Source organism: Brassica rapa, chromosome A06 (genome assembly GCF_000309985.2).
Source record: "Brassica rapa cultivar Chiifu-401-42 chromosome A06, CAAS_Brap_v3.01, whole genome shotgun sequence".
NCBI lineage: Eukaryota > Viridiplantae > Streptophyta > Magnoliopsida > Brassicales > Brassicaceae > Brassica > Brassica rapa.
The window spans coordinates 15,685,126-15,697,376 of NC_024800.2; the positions used below are offsets into that span (position 1 = coordinate 15,685,126).

A 12,251-nucleotide genomic window follows, 5' to 3' on the forward strand; every position below is an offset into this window, starting at 1 on the left:
GCTTTGATATCCCTCAGAACTGGTTCGACAATCTTTTATACTACAACATTTGTCTTAGGAGCCTTGAAAACTCCTAACATCAAATTGGCGCCGTTGCCAAATTCTGAGTCGATTTGAACATTGAGATTTAGTCAATTGCTTGAGACTAAGTCATTTTTATTTTCTTTTGTTACTAACTCTTCTTCACCTCCCTTTAATCTACAGGTGTATGAACTTGAGGAGCAAGGGTCCATCAAACCTAGTTCCAAGAGCAGCAGACATCAGAGCTTTAGAGAGAGAGTGTGCTAGAAAGAGAAGAGAAGAAGACCATCAGGCTCAATTGCAGAGACTGAACACTGACATGGGAGACGTTCATCAAGAAGATGCAGGCGTCAATGGCGCTAACAACAATGGTCCACCTAACCAACAGCGAGCAGCTCGCCCCATTGGCACTTACGACCGTCCCAACATTCATGGTCATAGATTGGGAATCCGAGCACCCGCCGTGGCAGCCAACAACTTTGAGATCAAGTCAGGACTCCTCAACGTGATCGAGAACAACAAGTATCATGGCTTGGCTCTCGAGGATCCATTTGATCACTTGGACAGGTTCGACAGCTACTGTGGGTTGTCAAAAACCAATGGTGTGTCCGAAGATGCTTTAAAGCTCAAGCTATTCCCTTTCTCTTTGGGGGATAAGGCACGTCAGTGGGAGAAGTCTCTACCCAGCGACTCCATTACCACTTGGGATGACTGCAAGAAAGCATTCTTGGAGAAGTTCTTCTCTACTTCAAGAACTGCTAAGCTGAGAAACGAGATCTCCAGCTTTCAACAGAAGGGCTTGGAAGGTTTCAGTGAAGCCTGGGAGAGATTCAAGGGCTATCAAGCTCAATGCCCACACCATGGTTTCTCTAAGGAGAGTTTGCTGAGCACATTCTACCGTGGTGCTCTACCTAAGTACAGAGCCAGACTGGATACAGCTAGTAATGGGTTCTTCTTGGGGCGAACTGAGGAGGATGCAGAGGAGCTGGTTGACAACATGGTTAAGAGTGATGCAGTCTACAGTGGAGACCACGACAGAAGCAGTAGAACTGAGGATAAGCAAACGAGGAAGGAGTTGAAAGCTCTACAGGATAAGATAGACATCCTCCTTGCTGATAAAGCTACCCAAGAGCAGCTGCACTTTGTTGGCAACCCAAGCCAAGAGACACCAGCTGTTGTCCATGAAGTTGAGGGTTTGGAAGGTCAGGAAGAGCTGTGTTTCATCAACAACAATGGTAGCTGGTACAAGAAAGAACCCAACTTTCAGTACAACAACTACCAACAGAAGTCCTATTCCAACAACCAGCAGAGTGGTTATCAGCCTCGGAACAATCAGCAAGGCAGCTATCAGCCTCAGCAAAATCCCTCGTCTGGTTCCTCTGCTCCTCAAGAGAGCAGCACTGATACCTTACTGAAACAAATCTTGGAGTCTCAGACTAGAAGTGAGAAGCATGTTGGTTATGAGTTGAAGAACCTTCATACCAAGATTGATGGGAGCTACAATGAGCTCAACAACAAATTCTCACACCTTGCTTCTACAGTCAGGAATTTAGAGAATCAGTTTGCTTCCATGAACACTCACCAGAATCGCCAGCAAGGATCTCTACCTGGAAAGTCTGACCAAAACCCCAAGGAGGCCAAAGCTATCACCCTTAGGAGTGGTAAACAGTTGCCTCCTAGAACCCTCACCAAGGATGCTGAGAAACTAGGTGAGGGGGTTGCCATCAACATAGATGATGAAGTGGTGATTGTTGATGAGAAGATCAATGACGAGATCTTGGAGAAGATAGTGGAAGCCAAAGGTAAAGGAAAGGTTGGGGAAGAGAAGAAGACAGTAAAAGATGGTGAAGTTGTAACTCCAGCAAGTGAAAGTTCTTTTGTTCCTCCTCCCTATGAACCCAAACTTCCATTCCCTGGTAGATTCAAGAAGCAGCTGCTAGAGAAGTACAAGGCTCTGTTTGAGAAGCAAATGAGTGAAGCTCAGGTTGCAATGCCCATCATCGATGCTTTCATGTTGATTCCTCAATACAACAATTTCCTGAAAGATGTTGTAGCTGCAAAGAAGAAGGAGATGGACGGCATGATGACTCTTACCCATGAGTGCAATGCCATCATCCAGAGGCTTGATGTTCCAGAGAAATTAGAGGATCCAGGAAGCTTCACACTACCTTGTGCTCTTGGACCTATGGTATTTGAGAAAAGTCTCTGCGATTTGGGAGCTAGTGTCAGCTTGATGCCTTTGTCTGTTGCAAAGAAGCTTGGATTCACTCAGTACAAGAAGTGTAGACTCTCTTTGGTGTTAGCTGATCGTTCAGTGAAGTACCCTGTGGGCATCTTAGAGGACCTCCCTGTGAAGATTGGAAGGTATGAGATACCTACAGATTTTGTGGTGCTTGAGATGGGTGAGGAGGCTCAAGACCCATTGATTCTAGGAAGGCCATTCTTAGCTACAGCAGGAGCTATTGTTAATGTGAAGGAAGGCACGATTGATCTCCATTTGGGTAAAGAGAACATCCTCCACTTTGACATTAAGGAGAAAATGAGGAAACCAACTGTGTTCGGGCAAGCCTTCTACATTGAAGAGATGGCCACTCCTGCTGATGAGCATCTTGAAGAGTTACCACCTGAGGACGACGAGGAGGGAGCATCTCCCTCTACTCATTCCCTATAGAAGGTAAACCACCACACTCCCTTGTATATACCATCTCATTTTTTGCATATTAGTCTTCTTTTCGGTATCTCTCTCTACTTGACAACACAGAGACTGTGTAACTCAAGTTTGGGGGAGGTACCAAGTATTTGATCATGTTTGCTTTGATGTTGTTTCATTGAGTCATGCATTGCATACCTATTTGCATATTAAAAAAAAAAAAAAAAACAATCATTTAGTTTGCATCATTTGCATTTCTAGGAGAGTCTAGAGCATATAGGTTGCATTCACTTGCATTGGGAGCAATGATTTTAAATGCCTTGTAAAGAACACTACGTTGCACCTGAGTAGCTTTTGCACCTCTCAAAAAGACTTGTATGTTTCGAGCCTTGAAAACTCTTCCTGAAACTTGTTGATTGATGAAACTCAGTCTTTGAAGCCAACTACAATCTTATTTGAACTGAACGAACTTAATGTTTCTTGCTCATGGTCCCTTGTGTACTGAGTCATGGCTATACACACTTGAGTTGTCACATCTTTTATGCCGATCTTTTTTGACAAACTCTAGTGGTAGACCACTCCCAAAACCTTTTCCTCCTTTTAAGCTTTCATTGTTTGATGAGTGAGGCCTTTTTCGGAAAGTCTTACATGTGCATAATGTTGAGAGTATCGGGAACGACAATGCTTGATCTTCATTCTTGCTAGATTGGGCACTCTATTGTCTAGCTATAGGTGGGGGGTGAGTGTTGTGATTATGATTTGGGATAAATGAAAAAGAAAAAGATTAGACTCTTTGTGCTTAAGTGAATTGTTTTGTTGGGATAAGTAGAGGAGCATCTAGCTCAAGTTTTGAAAAGTCTTGGCCCCCAGCCTAAAAAAAAAAAAAAAATAAAGGCAAAAGAAAAACGAAAAAAAAAGAGAAAAGAAAAAAAAAAAAGAAAAAGAAAAGAAAAAGGGGGCTAGCAAAGTTGTTAAGAGCTAAGAAATGTTTTGAGGTTGTGAAAAATCCCTTGTAGATTTCAAAGAGAAAGAGTTGATGTTCTTAGGATCTTTTGGTGAGAGATGTGAGTTGGGTTTGACATTTGAGAATAATTGTGTAATTGTACGTTTGGGAAAAGGGTAGAACAATGGAGATTGAGCATTGTATGCATGAGTTGATCCCTTTCTTAGATATATTATGTGCAATGTCAAGGCTACTTGTTTCGAGAGTAAACCACCTTAAAGATCATATGTTTTGAATCTCTTGAATCACTTGAATAAAAGCATTTCCTTATCCAACCAAATGACTTGGACCAACTGACCATTTGCAAGAATTCACCTGATGTTTTGTGCTTAATGAATGTGAGAGTTGGTTGATTTGAATGTGTGGATGCTTGATGATGAGTGTAAGAACAAAAAGAGTTAAGATAGGCCTAGAGAAGCTAGAGTGTAATAAGAGAGGGTGCTAGTTGTGTTTCTTTTGGCTATGTGCTCCCACCTTCAACCTCTCTCCCTAGAGTTCTAGAAAGTTCACTTGTGGACAAGTAAAAGAACAAGTTTGGGGGAGTTGATATCTTGCATATTTGCATTGTTTTATCCATTCATCCATGAGCATTTTCATCATGTAGATTAGGATTTAGCCATGTCTAGGTTGCATTTTGCATTCATTGTCCTTATTAGGTGTTGGAGTGCCACATGGAGTTCTTGGGGACATTTGGATGCATTTGGAGCTTAAAGGACGTGAAATAGGTGATCATTGGACGAGCAGAGCATGGGAGCGAGGTTCCGCAGCGACGTCATGAGCTCGCTCCAAAGAACCCCCCAGAGCGACTTGCCCAGAGCGACGCCCCGAGGTCGCTCGCATCTCACACCCCTCTCGGAGCGACCTCCCAAAGCGACACCCCGAGGTCACTCGCGTCTCTATGGCGAGACGACACGAAGCGAAGCCTGGAGCGACCTCTCAGAGCGACCTACCAAGGTCGCTCCCGATCCAGAGCGACGCGTTGGAGCGACACACCAAAGTCGCTCGCGACCTCTCGCCCGGAGACACCAAAAATCGGCCCTGGAGCGACTTCCCGGAGCGACACCTGCAAGTCGCTCCGCGTTATTTTGCTGCCGAAAATCATGATTTCTCAGGGACCTTTTTGCAATTTATTTTGGACGTTTTGCACTTGGAAAACCTATGTTTTAAACATCTTTTGTAGCCACCAGGCAGATTATCTTTGGATCTATTGAGAAAGACACAAGAACTCTCTGGAGAAGTTCATCTTTTGGATTTTGATTGTTATGTTCTTGTGTTCTTGTTGATTTCTTATCTATTTCTTTACATGATTAATCTGAAATCCAATATGGGTTTAAGAGGAATCATGGAGATTAGTGAGTAATCACCTTTTGAATTCATGGGTTAGGGAGATTAAGGGTGATTAGGTTAGAGCTAGGATGTTTTAGTGTAGATCATTCATATTTCCTTGCTAGTAGAGTAATCATAATGCATCTTCTGAGTTGGCCACTCAGTTGTTGATCCTTAGGCATTTCTCACCCGAAAGGTGTTCGATGAAATGCCCGAGACAACTCTCCTAGGCTTTTAGTATACTTTGCCAAAGACATTTGTTGTTAAAGATGCTAAGATAGCTAATAGACTTGTTAGTAATGATTGCTTTCATATTATTCAACCAAAGACATTTGATGTTTGAGATATGTTAGCAAATGAGCATTCATCTAGACATAGAGCTTGCTTAGAATTGTGTCTAGGCTTAAGGTTGATAGTTTGATTGATCATTTGCCATCCTTAGTTCGATACTTGATCACCCAAGGTCTAATCCCTATGCCCATGAGTTCTCTTTTCCCTTAGTCAAGAAAGTATCATTCTGTTATTGCTTTCTAGTTTAGTAGTAGTTTAAAACCCATCTAAATCATTGGTTGCACTTAGATTAAGTGAGTACTTGCATTCTCAGTGCTTTGATATCCCTCAGAACTGGTTCGACAATCTTTTATACTACAACATTTGTCTTAGGAGCCTTGAAAACTCCTAACATCAGTAAACCGTACACTCTCTCAGTTATTGAGGGCTACGGTGGGTAAGAATCTTAAAAACTGGTTGAGTTGTTTGCCTTTCATTGAGTTTGCCTATAACCATGCAAGGCACTCTATTACTAACCTCTCCCCTTTTGAGATCGTGTATGGCTTTAGACCAGAGACGCCCATGGACCTAGCCGCATTGCCACCAGCCATGCAAGTCAGCCAGAGTGGTGACAAAAAGGCTGAGTTTGTGAAGAACATGCACCGGCAAGTCAAGGAGACTTTGGAGAAGAAGGCTGAAAGGAACCGGATTAAGCTCAACAAGGGGCGCACAGAAGTTATCTTCCAGCCAGGCGATTGGGTGTGGCTCCACATGAGGCCAGAACGGTTTCCGGAAGAGAGGAAGAGCAAATTATCCCCACGAGGGGACGGACCATTCCGAGTGCTCGATCGGATCAATGACAATGCCTACCGGCTAGAACTGCCAGGTGAGTTCCAAGTTTCCCGAATGTTCAATGTGTCTGACTTGTCTCCTTATATTGCAGATGACGGAGATGTTCTGAGGACAGAACCTGTTCAAGAGGGAGGGGATGTTGTAGTACCCACGACTGAGGTTCCCATTATCCGCAAAGGCCCTACCACAAGGTCCGGTTCAAGAGTTATAAGAGCTGGATTTGCCAAAGCTGTCCAGGAGCTGCTTGCACAGGAACAAACCGGGTTCAAGCAACTATTGATCCAGGAGTTGTCTGACTTGAAGCTTGAAGACACCAGTGAACCACTAGAGGTTCCAGACCCTGTCCATTCGAGCCAGTTCTCCTCCATCGGCCAGAATGAAGCCGGCCTGACCATTTCCACCTTCATACTCAATCCATCCAACCAACTTGCTTCCGGTTCAGAGATATAGCCAACCATCAGAAGGAGTAGTATGTGTTGTACTCTTTTTCCTTATCGAGGTTTTGTCCCACTGGGTTTTCCCGAAAGGTTTTAATGAGGCAACAAGCAAGCATACTATGAGTTCTGATCCGGACATCTCAAACCGCGACCGGTCTATTGTTTTCTTTATTTTTATTTCGGTTAAGACCTTGGCCATTTGTCTAGGCCCTTTTTTATCTTTAAGTCCAGTAAGGAACATCTATTTAAACCCTTGTAGTTGCCAACTTTTCGGCTAAGTCTTTTATGAAATCGTTTTTGCTTTAGCAAAGAAACCCTAAGTCTTTCAGTTGTGTGAAACATTGAGAGCAGCCGTGTGACATATCAAAGAGCCGATCCATTGTTCTTTGTGGCGTCCTTCGATCCATTCCATTCCTTGTCCGAATCTTGAGAGAGACACACGTCCAACAAGAGCCGGATCCATATCTATCTTCTTAACCGCCCTAGGCATCTTGCTGAGAGAGACATACGTCCAGCAGCAGATCCCATCCGCCAATCTCCTCTCTTCTCTATCTTTTGTTTTAGATTTCATTCAACCAATTCCATAAACAAAACCAAAAGAATCATAACTTGTTTCTGTTCTACATCCTGTTGAAAACTCACTAAAAGTTCCTATCTGTTTCAGGTTCGATCACAAGCAAGAGACGAGCCGGCCAGTACCATCCGTCCGAGGCAAGACTGAACCGCGGAACGGCCATCCGTCCGTCCGTCCGTCCGTCCGTCCGACCCTCCGACCCGTGCCTACAACACCTTTTCACATACTTCCAGTATTGATAAGATCTAACCATGGTTCGTGACCATCACTCCTTCCATGGAACTTCCATGAAACCAGTTTCTACACTGCATCCACCTTCAAGGCTATTCATGCCATTGTGAGTGAAGTCCGGCCTTCTCCCTTCTCTCCTGGGTGTTTTCGTGTGTTCCCAAGATGCAGAGGAAGCCTAGGACGTGTTCATCAGTGGTGGAAACCTACCACAGGGTCGTTCATAACTCCCCTTGCACTTCCATGAAACTGCCTTTCTACACACATCTGCCCTTAAGGCTGTCTTGGCCTTTAGGAATGAATTCCGGTCATCTACCTTCTCTCCTCACCATTTGCGTGTGTTCTCAGGCCCTGGAGGATGCATTGGGTGATAACATCACGGATCAAAAGCCACCAGAAAGTCGTTCATAACTTTCCACCTTGATCTCTCCCAAAACTGCCTCTTTATGGCCTTCACACCACCATGGGTCTTGGATTGGAAATCCGACCAACTCTCTGTCTTTTCTCTGTGTTTCTTTGTGTTTCAGGGTGTAGGAGGAAGCCCTGGCGTGCCTGAAAAGGCACGGACTTGCCTTCCTTATATAGGAGAAGGGGTGGTTACTTCTTAACCATTGCATCCCTTCGGTATTATTTCTGGCCATTGATTTAATCAATGGTACAGATTGCACCCTTTCGCCTATGGCAGTTACCACACGCCCTGGAACTGCCAAACCACTCCTGGACATGTCCAAAACTATCCCATACGGACTGCCCATGCCCCTGGCTCAATCCCAAGAGCCCACTAACCCATCGGTACAGACGGGTCACCCACATGTCGCGGCCACTGTCCAGACCCGCCCCAACTGCCCAACACCTGAACACTCAGTCCAGCTGAGTTGAGCTGATCCCCAGCTGATCCAGCTGAGTGAGCTAGACCATCCAGCTCAGGGAGCTGACCTACACTTCAGTGAGCTACACCAAGCTGCACTACACTTCACCTAGCTGGTCGAGCTTGTTTACTGCATCGCCCAGCTGTTATACACTGTGTCCAGCTTGCTTCCTTTATCTTCTTCAATCCTTCTAAGTCCCTTGGTCAATTTCCAGACCTAGACTTAGTTTTCCCATGATCCATTCTGATCACTCACTTCATCGAGCTTCACCTGGATCTTGTCCAGCTACCAGCTCGCTTGTCCAGCTCCTTTGAGCTTGTCTCCTTCTTGGATTAGCTATGCCTTAGCTTCCTGATGCTCTTAACCTTACCTTCAGGCCATGATATACTTGTCCTTAGGTCATATGACCTGACTGGTGCGTTTCCTCGCACCACAGTCCGTCCGGACGTTCCTATCCAGGATCAGGGACATGACAAGAGAGCCCAAACCTCCCATGTTTTGGTGATCTCCGGTGACACATATACAGATCCTTCATCTCTTTCTCAAACTTCTGCTTCACCATCATCACCTGTTTCATGATTTGAATAATTTAAAAACTCAAGGCTCTCGCAACAATAAAAGAAAAAGAAAAAAAAAAGAATTTGGTAACTTCATGCGCCAGACGAAATATGATTACAATACCTAAGCTCATGCAGTCGCATTGCCTCATAGATACTTCGCTCAACGAGTCACCAACATCAGATGATTCAGAAAAGTCCCTAGTCGACGAACATTCAGATGAGCATGACGTATCTATCTCTGAAAACCATCTATCTTCTGTTTTCTGGTCATCAGACTCTGAACCACTCTGGTCCCTAAAATCCCAAGAAAATTTCATCAATTCACGTTCGGGAGGCTGGGAGTAAATGATATGTGTCATCAGGAAAATCACCTGGCCAAGTCCATTGCAACTGTTGAAGGAACTAGTAAACTCTCATCCAGTGTGTAATTACCGGAACTTTTCTCAAGTCTTTCGCCGTCACCAAAGGAAATTGGCAAAGATGTTGCTCCAGGAACCTAAATTTCAAATGTCAATAGAAGATAAACCTGAAAAAATTCTTGCAGAAATGATAGCTTCGCATGCAAAACTGACAGCTAGGATGAGGCCTAACACTAACACTAATGAGACGCTTCTACAATGGTGTGTTTTTGAAATAATCTGATAGATTTATAATGTAGAGTAAATATTTGATCTTGTTTGGAATATACAATACTCATGATTTCCAGAACTAGAATAGCAATGAGAGAGCGTCATCAGAAACATAAACCAAAAAGACCATAGCTTCGAAAATAATATCAAGATAATGATTGGTAAACAAAAATCAAAAGAAGTACAATACCTGCCCAAGGAACAGTTCAAACTTTCTTGAAAGGTCACAAAGTTTTTCTTGCATTCTTCTGTAGTAATCATCTCTTTTCTGTATCATCACTTCTATATGCAATTTTCTGAAAGTTATTGGAGATGGGTACACTAGACTAGAGGAAGAATAATGCGTCCAACAGGGAAGAAGATCTGCATAATTTCTGAGTCCAGATGCAGAAAGATCGCACAATTCAAGAAGTTTTGTAATTACTTGTAGCTGTTGACCAGCCCTTAGTATAGGTTCCAAGAAGCCATCCAAGAAACATGGAACAAGCCCTCCTTCTTGCTCCTAGAGTGCAGAAATTGAATCAATCTGCTATCAGTGGATAAATGATACTAAAATCAACGATGCAGAAAAAGAGAACAAAGTATTACCTGAAAGCTTGGTGAGAAATAGGGTTTCTTTGTGAAGAAGATAACTTTCTTATTAGGGTTTTCAACTTAGGTTCATCGATTACAATGGAGTATATTATATAGGGAAAGCATGTACTCATGTAGAGACAAAGGAGAGCACAGATCAGCATGTGACAGCACACAATCCTAAGGTTTCAAAACAGTTTGATAGCTGTATTTCCTTAGCTGTATGTCCCGTACGAAGACTACCTTTAGGCGTCACATGATCTGTGCTTTTGTTACCGTTGAAGAGTGATGAAGATGACTGGGCCTTTGTCTCCGAAGCTTGTGTTGTGGGCTTTGGGTTTACACACCCCCTCAAACTTGGAGCAGGAGGCTTACTGATCCCAAGTTTGTCGCGCAAGGCAAAGAAAGGTTGTTGCGGAAGCGACTTAGTGAAGATATCAGCCAGTTGAAGAACCGCAGGGACCTGACTGACGACGAGAGCACCCAGAGCAACCCTCTCGCGTACATAGTGAAAGTCTGTGTCAAAATGCTTGCTTCTGTTGTGAAGAGCTGGATTAGCAGTCAAGTAGACAGCAGAGAGGTTATCACAAAACAACTCAGGTGTATCAGGAAGAGAGATCCCCATCTCACCAAGTAAAGACGCTATCCACTTGATTTCGGTCGCTGTGAGGGACAGAGTGCGGTACTCTGCTTCTGTTGACGATCTTGACACAGTTGGGTGCCTCTTTGCAGACCACGAGATTATGTTGGAGCCGAGGAACGTACAGAGACCACCTGTGAACCGGCGAGTGTCTTTGCAACCAGCCCAGTCACTGTCACTGAAGCCATACAGAAGGAAGCCAGTTTGTGCGTTGATATTCAGACCAAGGCGGCATGTCCCTTTGAGGTAACGCAGTATTCTCTTTAGGTTGGAGAAATCAGCAACTGTTGGAGAGTGCATCTTCTGGCACACGTAGTTTACTGCAAACTGAATATCTGGCCTTGTCAGAGTTAGATACTGGAGCTTACCCGCTAAACTTTGAAAATATGTCGGCTCAGAGAACAGCTTGTCGTTGCCAGGTACCTTGTCTAACTGTATTGGTAACGGAGTTGGCATTGGAGCACAATCTGACATTCCTGCAGCCTCTAGGAGATCAAGTGTATATCTTTCTTGACAAAGGAACAAGCCATCAGTGTGTGCTTGGACTTGTATGCCAAGGAAGTAATGCACTGAGCCCATGTCTTTCATTCGGAAAGTAGTATTCAGCGTTACCATTAGCTTCTCAATCAACTTCTCATTGTTTCCTGTCAGTAGCATATCATCCACGTAGAGAAGGAGGTAGATAACATCGTCTCCATGGAGATACACGAACAGAGAAGGATCGCCATGAGTGCATTTAAACCCAAACTCCAGTAAGAAGGTACTGAACTTATCAAGCCAAGCACGTGGAGACTGGCGAAGTCCGTAGATAGCTTTGCGTAGCTTGCAAAGGTGATGAGGCTTTTCTTTATCTTCTAGCCCCGGAGGCTGCTTCATATACACAGTCTCCTTGAGATCCCCGTGGAGAAAGGCATTTTCTACAACCAGTTGTTTGATTTTCCAACCCTTAACTATCGCAATGTGTAGCACTGAGCGTATTGTTGCTGTACGTACCACCGGGCTGTAGGTCTCAACAAAGTCAATACCCTCAGATTGCTCGTTTCCTCGAGCTACTAGTCTTGATTTGCGCTTGTTTAAGGTTCCATCTGCGTTTAGCTTCGACTTATGTACCCATCCACTGCTGATTGGTTGAATGGTGGGATCAGGTGGGACTAGATCCCACGTATGAGTGATGTCCATATTATTTTTCTCATGCTGCATTGCATTGGTCCAGTTTGGGTCCTTCAGAGCTGCAGCGAGAGTCTTCGGTTCAGGGTAGAGAGATTTTACAGTGACCAACGCATACTTTGGGTGAGGTTTCCTGATCCCATCTTTGGCTCGAGTGATCATTTGATGAACTGGTGCAGGTTGCACAACTTGTTGTTGAACTGGAGACACAAGAGGCGAAGGCAGAGGAGGGAAATCATCATCAGAAAAGATAGATGCTGCAGATGCAGGGGAAACAGGAGGTGGGGCTTGAGTCTTCCTTGGGGGAGGGATAAACTCTTCAGCAACCGGTTGATCAACCACCTGTTCCTTAGCTGTAACATGTTCAGAACGCCAACTTGAGAGAAGAGGAGTGTCCAGTGATGAAAGGAACGACTGAAACTCCTTTTCATATGGAAACTTGTTTTCTTCAA

General features: G+C 44.2%; 1 non-coding gene across 1 annotated transcript; it reads right to left on the reverse strand.

Annotated features, from left to right (window-relative positions):
• Nucleotides 1-781: 781 nt before the first annotated feature.
• On the reverse strand, nt 782-888 carry LOC117126386. The gene has a single exon (XR_004448954.1). It is a non-coding gene; the product is annotated as a small nucleolar RNA R71 (small nucleolar RNA).
• Nucleotides 889-12,251: the final 11,363 nt, after the last annotated feature.